This window comes from Mytilus californianus, unplaced genomic scaffold, assembly GCF_021869535.1.
Source record: "Mytilus californianus isolate M0D057914Y unplaced genomic scaffold, xbMytCali1.0.p SCAF_4, whole genome shotgun sequence".
Classification (NCBI taxonomy): Eukaryota; Metazoa; Mollusca; class Bivalvia; order Mytilida; family Mytilidae; genus Mytilus; species Mytilus californianus.
In genome coordinates, this window is record NW_026262690.1 from 55,069,270 (window position 1) to 55,082,503 (window position 13,234).

The 13,234-nt window shown below is 32.0% G+C and overlaps 1 protein-coding gene across 1 annotated transcript in view; it reads right to left on the minus strand.

The window, feature by feature from the left end:
• Window positions 1–13,234, minus strand: part of LOC127698474 (monocarboxylate transporter 12-B-like) — a 267,985-nt gene that overhangs the window by 44,379 nt on the left and 210,372 nt on the right. The window lies entirely within an intron of this gene.

Consider the following 13,234-nt stretch of genomic DNA (forward strand, 5'->3'; position numbering starts at 1 on the left):
TTAGAAGGAAATGTTTTATAACTTCATTTTGAAGGTATTTCTTGATTAAAGTTTACAGGGCATTCTTGTTTTGTTGTGAAAGTCACAATGCTAAAAGCATGAAAAACTTGCTTATATTCTTATAGATTATAGAACTATCTAATCAAATAAAGAAAAAAGATATTTTTAAACATTGTTTTTAGGAAACAAAAAAATAAAAAAGATCTTGTCATAACATTAACTTTACTTTCCAAAATCATCAATGAATATATGTTTTTTAATTCCTATACTAATTTAAAATCAATAATCAAATCTATTAAGAAAGAGATGAGCATTTTTATAGGTGTCCTTTAATATTTAAATATGTGAAGTCACATGGTACAATGAAACAAACATTAAAAGCCCATATATGTTGTTTTTGTTTTAATTTGAACGCTGTTAGATTATTTATACCTACTCCATCAAGTATTTAATAATTAAAAAAATAAAATTAACACAGAGACCTAATGGGTAACTTTTTTTAAATTATAGACCAAAAATGAAGAAATTAATAGTCAGAGTTCGTATATATCATACATGTATATTAACAAACATCAAGCTAAAAAATATTGATTTGAAAAAAATGGATTTTTAATAATTTTTTTCTGCAAATATATAGAAGTCAAACGGACAATGTGTTCTTCGAAGAGGTGGGGCGGATTTCCACTGTATTTGTATCGTCCACATGGTCAAAATCTAAAGATATCAAATCCTATCTGAATCTCAATATTAAAGATTCTTCTAGTATATCATAGTCTCCACTTTTGTTTTCCATAAAAAATATATACATGAATGTTATTTTGACTGAGTGTGAATTCACATGGCGGGTTATACGTGGATAGCAGGAGACACTTACATGTACCCTGTCGACGCAACAGATTTAGTGCATAGCAGGAGACACTTACATGTACCCTGTCGACGCAACAGATTAAGCTCCTGTTTTGACTTCATACAATTACCTTTTCTATTGTTTGTTACCTTGATTTGTTCCTTTTTATTCCATTCACGAGATTTGAACATTAGTAAACTACTGTCGCCTTAACTCGTCGTCACATGTTGCTGTGAAATGCATTTCGGTACAAAAGTTAGATAAAAACAAATTTTAAACGAACATTTTTGGAAGGGCGTCTCTAACCAAAATGAATTTATTTTTATTAAAAATGAAATCTATAAAACTTTGGTTGAACATTATTTTAATTTTGGTTATCAATTTGGTTAAGAATGTCATTTCTAAACAATCAGGTGATACATACTCAAAATTTGAAACGCAAGGACTGTCTTATGACGTCGTGTATTCCTTTACGTTTTGCGTTTTTTTTCTTTACGTTATGCTGTTTTATTTTTACGTTATGCTGTTTTATTTTTATGTTATGTGGTTTTATCTTTACGTTATGCTGTTTTATCTTTACGTTATGTGGTTTTATCTTTACGTAATGCTGTTTTATCTTTACGTTATGTGGTTTTATCTTTACGTAATGCTGTTTTATCTTTACGTAATGATGTTTTATCTAGTTACGTTATGTGGTTTTATCTTTACGTTATGCTGTTTTATCTTTACTTTATGCTATTTTATCTGAACGCCATGTTGGTTAACTTTATGTTCTGTTGAGTTTTCTTTACGTTTCATTATTTTGTCGTAATGTTCTGTAATTTTGTCTTTTACGTTTTGTGGTATCATTGGTACGCGATTTCTTCTCTTCTTGTTTACTTAATGAAATCTATATTTTTACCGGTACTTTGAAATCAAGCACTTACACACATCATCCAATGAGTAGCTGGTACTGTCATGTAATATGTATCCCATGTATGACTGTCTGTGTTTGTCCATGTGTCGTACGAAACATGATGACGGCTGTTCACTGTACATCCATTCTTTGCAATGAACATCTAGGATTCAAAAAAGGATGTAAAATTAGCGACCACATTTTTACATTAAAACTATTATTGATTAAGCATTGAAATCTTCCCAAACAAATATATGCCTGTTTCATTGACTTTAAAAAAAGCGTTTTGACCCAATAAACAGAGATGCTCTTCTCTACAAACTACTATTTACTTATAACATAAAGGGGCCTTTTTTTTAATCATCGGTAGATTACTGTCTCATTAATCCCTCAGATCTTGTCGAGCACAGGGAGTAAAACGAGAATGTACGAGGCTAAAAGTAGTTTCCAGGAAATAATTGATTTAGCTAATCAGTATTTACAAATTGTCTTGTACCGATCAACATTGTTTCTCGCATTTTACCTCATCCATGAATCTCACCTGCTCCCATGTAGTACTTATTCGTAGTCTCTCAAATACCTTTCGTCTAGTTATGAGTATGTTGCTGTGCTCCTCTGCATGCAGACTTGTTCCTTTATTCATATGAGGAAAACTTCATACAGGAGCTTCTAAGGAATAATGAAAAGAATTTGGCAAAATCTGTTAACTCACGTCCTGCTATAAAGATGATGTCCTCTAACTGAATCATTCAAAGCTTGTGTTGACTATTTTGAATGCATCTATCCCATCGGACTTGAAATAAAGAATACAACACATACAGTTTGGCTGCCTCATATCTTGACTTACATCTTGAAGTTCACCATATGGGTCGATTGAGATCAAAACTTTACGATAAAAGAAATGTTGTCAGCTTTCAAATTGTGAACTTTCCATATCCGTGTAGCAACAGTCCAGAAGCGCCTGCATATTGAGTATATATTTCCAAGTTGAAACGGTATTCCATAGCTTGTATTTCCTTTATATAGGGTTGCTTTTAAGCCAAGAGTTCCAAGTGGCGAAGTTAGAATCATCCCTTCGATATTGTACATACGCCATCTCAAGTTGGTTGACTTATGGAATATCTGTGAAACGACGGATATGTTCCAATTGTCATTACTTCAATCCCGTCTTCTTTTCCTCGAATGTGACCTACCGAATTAAGACTTCTCACAGGGTTTGAATTAACATGAGCAACACGATGAGTGCCAGATGTGGAACAAGATCGGCTTACCCTCCCGGAGCACCTGAGATCAACCCCGGTTTTTGATGGGGTTCTTATTGCTGGTGGAGAGTTGTCTCGTTGGCAATCATACCACATCTTCTGATTTTTATATGTTGTTTGTCTTTTGGTCGTTTTTTTTTCGCCATGGCATTGTCAGTTCGTTTTCGACTTAGTTGCGATGAGTTTGACTATCCCTTTTGTATCTTCCACCTATCTTTTGCGATATAATAGATGTGTCATTTCTAAAACAAAATTTGAACAATGCAAATAAATAATTGAAAAATGTCTTTAAAGGTTCCGTTATAGAACACTGTGTGTCTACTAATGTCTGGTGAAGAGGCGGAAAATACCAAAGGTACGATAAAAACTCTTTTGTAACGTTGATGTCCCAGTAAATTTGCCAATATAGGTGTATCAAACCACTTATATAGTAAAAATTAATTGAAATGTAGGAATAAAAAAATAAGTCAATCTGTTCCACTAATAAAAACAAAGGATTTACGGAAAGATACATGATTTGCATAACATTTATATTATAAATACTAGCCAAGGACTAATTGCAGTCAGTGGCCAGTTACTGTCAGCTGGCATATATTCAATGACGCACGATATGCGATAACATAAAGAAACAAAATTATTTTAACAGTATTCATACGCATTTGATTTTCTTGTGGTGGTTACAGGAAAATGAAAAACAAAAAAACACTTTATAAATGGGTGTGTCCGAAGTGCTTTTCTTTCAAAAAAAATGTATAATCAAGGATAATATTGTACGTGATCTGATGAGTTAAACCCTTTTCAAATGATTTTTATAGTTTGTTCTCATGTCGTACTGTTACACCACTGTCCCAGGCAATGTTGTACTCGAAAGAAAAAGTACATTTACTTACGCTGGAACACTTATTTAATCAGATGGAAAAACAGATAACCCCAGTAAAAAATTGAAACAGAAACGTCACTAACTTTATACTGTTGGTGTTAATCCACAGTGGATAAGAGCTTTAACAAATAACATGAAAAGGAAAAGAATTATCCTTACAACTGCACTTTTAGCATGTGAAACTTGGGGTCAGCTACCCTACCGTGAAATTGAAATGTTGGAAATTACTCAAAGGTACTTCGTCACATTCATACTTACGATGGAAAAACGAAGTCCGTCTGACTCTTGCATTAGTAATGTTGGTTTGTGGTCTGTAGAATGATATATTAAGAAGGTAACGTGAGGGTACACAAATTACACCAATTTTGACAGTTTTTTCACATACGTTTATTTATGATCCAGACAAAAGTTTCCATTTTGTGTTTATTTAGTAGATGTATCCTTATTTACTATATGGTTCCGTCAACTTAATTTTGAATCCATATTGAATCATAGAAAAATGGGGTTTTGAACAGACCTCAAAACTATATATGATTCTGTAATGTGGAGTACCCAAATTGCCTCATGCTTAAATTCACATCTTTAAAAATCGAACAACAGATGTTTTGTTTTATTTCTTCAAATATTTAGAACAATTTGACATTAGTCCAAGCTTACTATTCATTTTTTATACTTGTAACATATTTTATTTACTAATTTTTAAAAGATGACTTTTTGTGGACGTCGCATGGCGACGTTTCCGAAGATTTTACTTTTTCCAGTGAATTCTTCATCTGTTGGTATATAGTGGGAACGGTTTGTGTATATCTAAATATATTTACCTATGTTGAAAGACGTGCATTATGTCAAATCATAAAAATACAAATTGTTTAGTCTCTCAGAAAACTTGTAAGATTTCCACTGCTATTTTTGCTAAAAAGGTGCAATTTGGGTACTGTGACGTTAGACCTTGGGTATGGGAGACAATTTTTACAAATGTAATGGAATTCATTTGTGCGTTTTAACCTATCAGTAATTGAAACAGTGATCAAGCATTTATGTTGTTTACATTTGGCTGTGAGAATGATGCAGGAAGATCAAGGAAAATTGGAAAGTTAGACACCACCAAGCATTAAATTAAGGAACAACTTTTTTTAAAGCTTCAATACTCAAAAGCTGAAAAGGTAGAAAATTACCATTCATACATGCAGTACTTAAAAAAAAACACCTATGTACTGAGGAGTTTTTGGTACGTGTATAGTGTCTTGTGACACCTTGGAAATTTTGGGAAAAATTGATTTGGAAAAAAATGGATTGAATAATGAAGTTATAAGTTTTTAGTGCTAAACTATTGGCAAATAGGCTATCCTTAGATTCTTTTTTTAATTCGGTAATGAACACAGTTAAATATTCGTATGAAACATTTTAAAGAACATTTTACTTCTAACAACAACCATAATAGCCCTATTTCTCGTATCAAACATAAGCTAAAAGAACTCGCCAAGGAATTTGTTTTTGTCCCGGCTGATAAGGCTGCCAATAATATCATTACTGTTTGACGTACATTTTACATTGAGGTTCTGCAAAGGAAAATCACGAATTCACCAACATTCCAACTGACTCCATTTTCGGAAAATGACATCTGTAACAAACATAAACTTTTAGCTACCTCTTTACAAGCAGAACCAAATACAATGACAATTCCAACTATGTACTGGCTTACGAAGCTGCACAAAACACCTTACAAATATAGATTTATTTCGTCTTCAAGCCATTGTTCCACTACTCAACAATACTGATACAATAACTGCCCTTGAAATTTTACTAGATAACATTTTTGTTCGCTATGGAGATTCCGTATATCGTCAAGTTATCGGAATTCCAAAGGGGACTAACTGTGCACCACTTATTGCGGACCTGTTTCTGTATTGTTATGAGTTACAATTTATGACTAAAATCAGCCATCGAAAGACCCATCGAAAGAACATCTGCTACAAATATTTAATAATACTTTTAGTAAATTCATTGTAAATATAAATCAACATGCAGACATCTTATACGTTCAGGTATTTCACATCCAATCTTGTATGGTAATATTCCATACAAAGCACAATAATATCGTCATTCACCTCAAAAGCTAACCAAACATTTCAACAGACTTATTCAGAAGGGATATAGTTAGGATACTGTTGTCATGTCATTAAAGATGGCATATTTTGGAATTAATATTGATTCACCCATAGGGTCTTTGCATCGGAAATAAACACATTTATTCTAAAACCAGTTGTTGGCAATGATACGGGTTATGTTCTTCTCATATATTTTATGATGGTATGATACTAAATCCCTAACGGGAGGGATTGTGTTTAATTTTCATATGACTAAGACATAATCTTTCAATCAGTTTAATTGAGGTCTGGAGCTGGCATGTCAGTAACTGCTAGTAGTCCTTTGTTAATTTATGTAACATTGTCATTTTGCTTAGTTTCTTCTGTTACCTATTCTGATATCAGACTCAGACTTCTTTTAAACTGAGTTTTACTGTGCGTATTGCTGTGTGTTTGTTTATTCTACATTGGCTAGAGGTTTAGGGGGAGGGTTGAGATCTCACAAAACATTTTTAACCCCGCCGCATTTCTGAGCCTGTCCCAAGTCAGGAGCCTCTTGCCTTTGTTAGTCTTGTATGTTTTTATAATTTTAGTTCATTTATATGTTTCGGAGTTTAGTGTGACGTCCATTTTCACTGAACTAGTACACATTTTTGTTTAGGGGCCAGCTGAAGCAATAAACCATTAGATTTTATGGGCGCAGCCATTTTATGAAGATAACATGGTATTCAGAATTAAGAGTATGGCTAATCCTGATTTGTCGTTGTGTGGCAGCCGATATTTTTTATTACTCTTTATTCTAGTAAGGTTTCGTTCTAAAAATCAACTTTCCAAAGTCTGTATCTCGAAAAAGGCTACTATTGTCGCCTATGGGGAAATCAATTGTTGTTTGCAATCTATAGATGTCAGGGGGGTTTTGTAGTCTGGGCAGAGAAACCAATACATAATGTCGATATGTCAATTCGTCGCAAACGACTCGTCCCATACTGAATATTACTGCTTTTCCTTATAAACTTGACTACAATTATTATTGGGACAATACAATTTTCACTTAAGGATGTACTCAGGTCAGATTTATGAATTTTTGTCAGATGTTCTGACTTCTTGGGATTTTTTTCTACAATACAGGGCAAAATAGTTTGCCCCATATCACCCACTTTTCCTTTCATAGAAGACTTCAATAGCTCATAAAAAGTTATAAGCAAATTTAAGCAGATTCTAGATTGTTTTTTCTACAATTTGAGACCCAAATGATGCCAATGATAGATATAAGGTAAAAGTCCGAGTCAGCCTTTTCCCGCCATTTTTAAAAAATCAAATAACACGAAAAGGAGTTCCATAACCTATCAATATTTTTATATTATTTTGTTCCTTTACTAATGCTCCTCTTACTTAAAGTATGAATTTTAAATTCTAGATTTTTTTTATTTCACATAGCTACATCCTTAAGCGTATAAAAAGAATGCAAAGAGAGAATGTAGAAAGTTTTGTGGGAGGAAAATGAATTTGGTCAAAATATTTTCCTTTTTTCTTGTGCCCGTAAGCCAACTTGTTTAAAGATTTTGAAAATTTCAAACGGTCAAATAAGAAAATGTTTGTGATGTTCAAGGCTTATACCAATAATTGTTTTAGCAATTTTTTGCAGGATTTAAACGACAAATATTTTTTTCTGGCAAAGTTTGAAAAACAAATGTGTTATCTAAGCTGGCCAGAATTTTCGCCTTATCAATAATTTTAAACCATGTATTTACATTCAGGCTACAAATATTACCATGATATTTCAGATTTACCTTAAAATATGTTTCTACTACGCATTTAAATATTCGGCTTTGAGCGTTCCTAATGAAGGTAAATCCAGAAAAAAGCCTCGGACGCATAAAAATTTATAACGTGTTGTTTTCATTTTTTAACAGTCATGGGAATTCTACGGAAGCCGATAAGGGCCATTCAAAAAAAAATTTTTATGTCGTAATTACGACATAACATGTCGTAATTACGACATAACATGTCGTAAAAACGACATCACTATGTCGTAGTTTCGACATAACATGTCGTTATTACGACATAAGGTTGTCGTAATTACGACATACTATCTCGTAATTTCGACATAATATGTCGTTAATACGACATAGCGATGTCGTTATTATGACATAAGGTTGTCGTTATTACGACATCGCTTGTCGTAATTACGACATAATATGTCGTTAATACGACATAGCGATGTCGTTATTACGACATAAAAATTTTTTTTTGAATGGCCCTTATCGGCTTCCGTAGAATTCCTTATGAGAACATGTGCAAAAACACTCAATAATATATGCCTACTAGTGTTTTCGGTCGTTTTTTTTATGGTACTCATAAAATGATCATATACAAGATACCCTAAACATAAAATGCAACGGTGATTTTCAATAAAACTTTGCAGATGATGCATGTACCCCTACTGTTTCAATGGTGTAATTATAAGAAAAATTAAACGAGAGGTAAATTTTGGGGTTACCAAGGTCTACCTCTTAATAAAATGAAAGGTTGAGTCGTGCAAAACCATCAACAATACATGAGCAGATGTTCAACTTCCGTATTGGGCAAATATTAGCCGGGGAGTCCAGTCAAATATCATTGACTTACGATTATATATTGATGAAATATCAATTTTATGTTTTTGTTGAAAATATTTTGGTTGAAAATTTCCCTGCAGACAAACTACTGTGGTGCAAAATTGTGAAACAGACTATAGACATATACGAGGAAAAATGTAAACACTCAGTTGAACATCGACCAGAACTTAAGCGGTACTCTAAAATATATACATGTTTAACGGAGCATCGTGTATTACCTATCAATTTTTAAATTTAAAATTTATGACGCTTGTTAAATTAGGAGTATTTTACAAATTCGGACAGAACTGTTCTACAAGATAGTAGATGTACTTGATGTAGAAGATTCCGCTAATTTCTTTAATCAGGATGATGGCGAAATTGTAGAGTCCTTACTTAGTAGTATGAACCATACCATACAAACCCTAAATGTTGATGTGTGGAGCTTCTTGGCATAGCAGATTATATGTTCTTTAAATATGATCTTTATACATGTAGTTACATATTTGATCTAAACTTAAATGTTGTTATTGTTTAGAAATTACGAAGAGACAACTTTTAAAATATATTTCCTACATGTAACTATATATTCCCTTCTTTTAAATGTTTTTAGAATATGTAAATATGTTTGTGTATTGTTTGTGATATTGTTTGTATAAATTGTATAATCTACATATATATGGAGGAAATAATGATAATCAATCAATCAATCAATCATTCGGTATGTGTCTGTCAGGAGCCTGTAATTGGGTAATTGGTGTTTATTACTATATAAATTCAAATTCAAATTCAATATTTTATTAAAATCTCACCACTTGTATAACATTATACATTCCAATATACATATAAAACTTTGCGTATAACATAAAACATTGGAATACATATATAAAACATATTGTATATTAGAACTAACAGTAAAATATCATAAGCTTAAATACTAAAACATATACAAGCGCCATTTTATTAAGAATTATGAGAGACTATTAAATGATTAATTATATACAATATTTTACATAATTTTAAAACTATATATGTAGGACTCTAAAGTGCGATGGTACTCTAAAGTGCGATGGTCACGCTAAAGTGCGATGGTCTACGCTAAAGTGCGATGGTGTAAGACGCTAAAGTGCGATGTTTGTTTTTTTTTAAGTGCGATCAGATAACACTCTAAAGTGCGATGGTATGACACGCTAAGGTCCGATGGTGTAATGGGAATGTGGTTCAGGCAATGGTTTTCGTTTGTTGCTGAGTTCCTATTACTTTTTCGTTTTTTGTTTTATTTATACATCAAGCCGTAGTCTTTCTCTTTTGAATTGTTTTACACTGGTCATTGAATAACCCAATATAGCTTGTTATATTCGGCATGGGCCAAGGCTTTACGTTGAAGGGCCACCGTATGATTATTAGTTGCATACATAAACGACATTTGGGGTTGGATGGATAGTTCATACTACATCTTCTTATTTTTATTTAAAGTACGATAGTTGTCCAAAAAGTGTAATGGTTACATTGCAGTTGTTAGTATATCCGGAATTTAGTAGTAGTCGTTTTGTTGGTATATTTCATATTTGCTGTTCGTTTATTCTTTTGTAATTAAATCAGGTTGTTATTTTTCTCGTTTGAACTGTTTTACACTGCTTGTTTTGAGGCCCTTTGGTCTTTATAGAATACTATGCGGTGTAAGCCAATACTCCGCGTTAAAGGTCATACTATAACCTTAAGTTGCATACATTAATGACATTAGGTCTTGGATAGAGAGTTTTCTTATTTGCAATCATATGATGATACTACACATCTGTTCGTTAGGTTGCGGTCTAGTTGAGGTATATTCATTATCTAACAAAAATAACAAACCATTTTGTAATTTTTTTTATAGAATTATTCAATAAGAAAGTAAAAAAGAAAACTTTATTTGGCACCCTAGCTGTTTTGATTAAATTTCTTTTTACAATTTTACAAATTAAGATAACCTCTTCCAGCAACGACCAAAAATGTTCCAGATTGTGATTATTTGTTTCTCTCTTCTTTCTTTTCTTGTGTAATAAAAACCCTTCATCTGGACATACATTCTCGTCATAATGCTGTTTAACGTTGCTAACGTCGATATTTTTGCGGAAAAACGCACTTTAGCGTGTTCAAATGAATAGCACAAACCATCGCGCTTTAGCGTATCAAACCATTGCACTTTAAAGTGGGCCATCGCACTTTAGCGTGATCATCGCATTTTAGCGTCCCCATCGCACTTTAGAGTCCTACATATATATCTAAGATTTAAAATACATCATCATCAAAAGACAAATAAGAAATAAGAAAATATTAAAGCAGGTTTTAGCAACTACCTGACATAGTTCTTCATTTCTGAATAAAAATATAAACTTTTCGTCCAAAGACAAGTTATAAAATTGATCATTATGTTTTACTGCTTCACTATACAATATATTTCGAAGGTCTGCATATAAAGGACATAAAGTAAATACATGTTTTTCATCTTCAATTTCATTTTTACACATAAATCAAGATCTTTCATTTACTGGTTTATTCTCATATCGTCCTGTTTCTATTTTAAAGGCATACGATACAGTTACAGGGGAGGTAATGACGTCGTTAACGTAAAATGTTATTTTTCGCGACGTCAAACTGTGACATATCGGGAAAAGATTCATTTTTCGACTGCTTTTTATCATTCAGACTGATTTAACTTGAAAACGATTTCATGGACCCCTCTCTTTAAAAATGGCATTTGGCTTGATTATGTTTAAAGATTATTTGTGCCAATTTTTATGAAAAAGTCACCGATGAATTTTTTTTAAATTAGATAAATATACAGCAAGAAATGCCGTTTTTTTTTACTAAAACCATGAAAATGTGACAAAAAATAATTATTTCTAAAAAACTATTACACAAATTCAAAGCAAACTTATGTAGAGACGATATTCCAAATGTTTTTACAAAAATCCGCTTGTGTTTATCTTTTAAAACAAAAAAGTTAGGTATGTCTTTCCAAAGGATAGAAATGACCAAAAAACCGAAATTTTAAGTAAATGTCTAAAATTTCGACCCCATTTATCTCTAAAATTAGCACATGAAGGTATATTTTTTATTTTCATATTTGAATTGACTAAGTGAAAAATAGCTTGTATGGAAACTTTCGTTAAAAATTCTCCGTGGGATCAAAATTGTATCGTATGCCTTTAAGTGGCGCAACGCCACATCTAAATTTTGCATAAGCACTTCTAAATTTAGTAGACATATTTTGTTTTAAATATAACGCTGTACAATATTGTGATTTATATAGCTTATAAGTACGAAGCTTGTTACCATTACTCTGTGACAAAATTTTCGTTTGCCATTCTGCAATATATTTATTAAATAAAACATTTTCATGTTGTAGAACAATATTCTTATGCAGCACACTATCAATACTATCATATTTGTTTTTCGTTAATTGTTCTAAACTTAAATCAGGCCTTTAGTTTTCTTATTTATAATTGTTTTACATTTGTCATTTCGGTGCCTTTTATAGCTTACTATGCGGTATGGGTTTTGCTCATTGTTAAATGGCCGTGCGGTGATTTAAAGTTGTTAACTTCTATGTCATTTGGTCTCTGGTGGAGAATTGTCTCATTGGTTATCATACCAAATCTTCTTAATTTTTTTTATTTACGAAAAAAAGAAACGTTAAAGTCAATAATCTTTCTTGAAAAAAGACTGTATGCTTGAATCGATTTGAGATCACTTCTTCTAGATCTTTGATACCATAAATTAGAAAATATCCGAAGAACAAAAAGAGCTGATATCTGGATGTACGTTGTGGTTTTCATAATGTTTGTATTGTTTCTGTATTTTGTAAGTTAGATTGTCGGCAAATTTATGACAGCATTTGTCATATTTCTTCATTAGTATAATTTATAATATGAAAATATTCTACCCATCAACCGTGTTTTTGAATGCCCATATTTAGCGTGATCGATAACTAGGCAAAGAATTCCGATGAAACCGATGCTAGGTCTCCGTCTTGAAATTGTCGTGGGGTTTGAGTTTTGTCTCATTGTTGAACCTACTGTAGCTTTGATAAAGAATGATAAAAACAACAAGAAGAAATGCCGTTCTTTTGCTTTAGGATTTTTTTCATGTCATCGTAATGAATTGATACAACAATATCCTTTCTTTCCTTTCCAGAGAATGACTAATCTAGACTTTGTACCTGACATAATAGCTCGAAAATAAAAACCACAAACAGCTGTTAATATTAATTTTTATATCATAAAAATATTTTGTTAGTGATAATTTAAATAAACAAATACATATTAAAAAATGCATATAAAATCTATATTGCAACGTATAATTGAACTGTTACACCTTGTTAATACATGTATTCCCATATTTATTCCGAAGTCTATAATGAATCAAATCGAGATACATGTTCTGTTTATGTACTTCTTACTTCATAGACGTGGCAGTATTACTATATTCTGACAACATTGTCGAAATGCAGTACCTGCACATGAATTGGACGCATGTCATACACTTATCCAAGAACTACCCTTAACCCGGAAATTTACTTTTATCCCATTACCCTTAACCAGGGAACAAACATATTCTGTGATATTTTTTCAACAAAGCAAAATTTGTTAAATATTTCTTTTTAATTAGATTTACAGTAAAT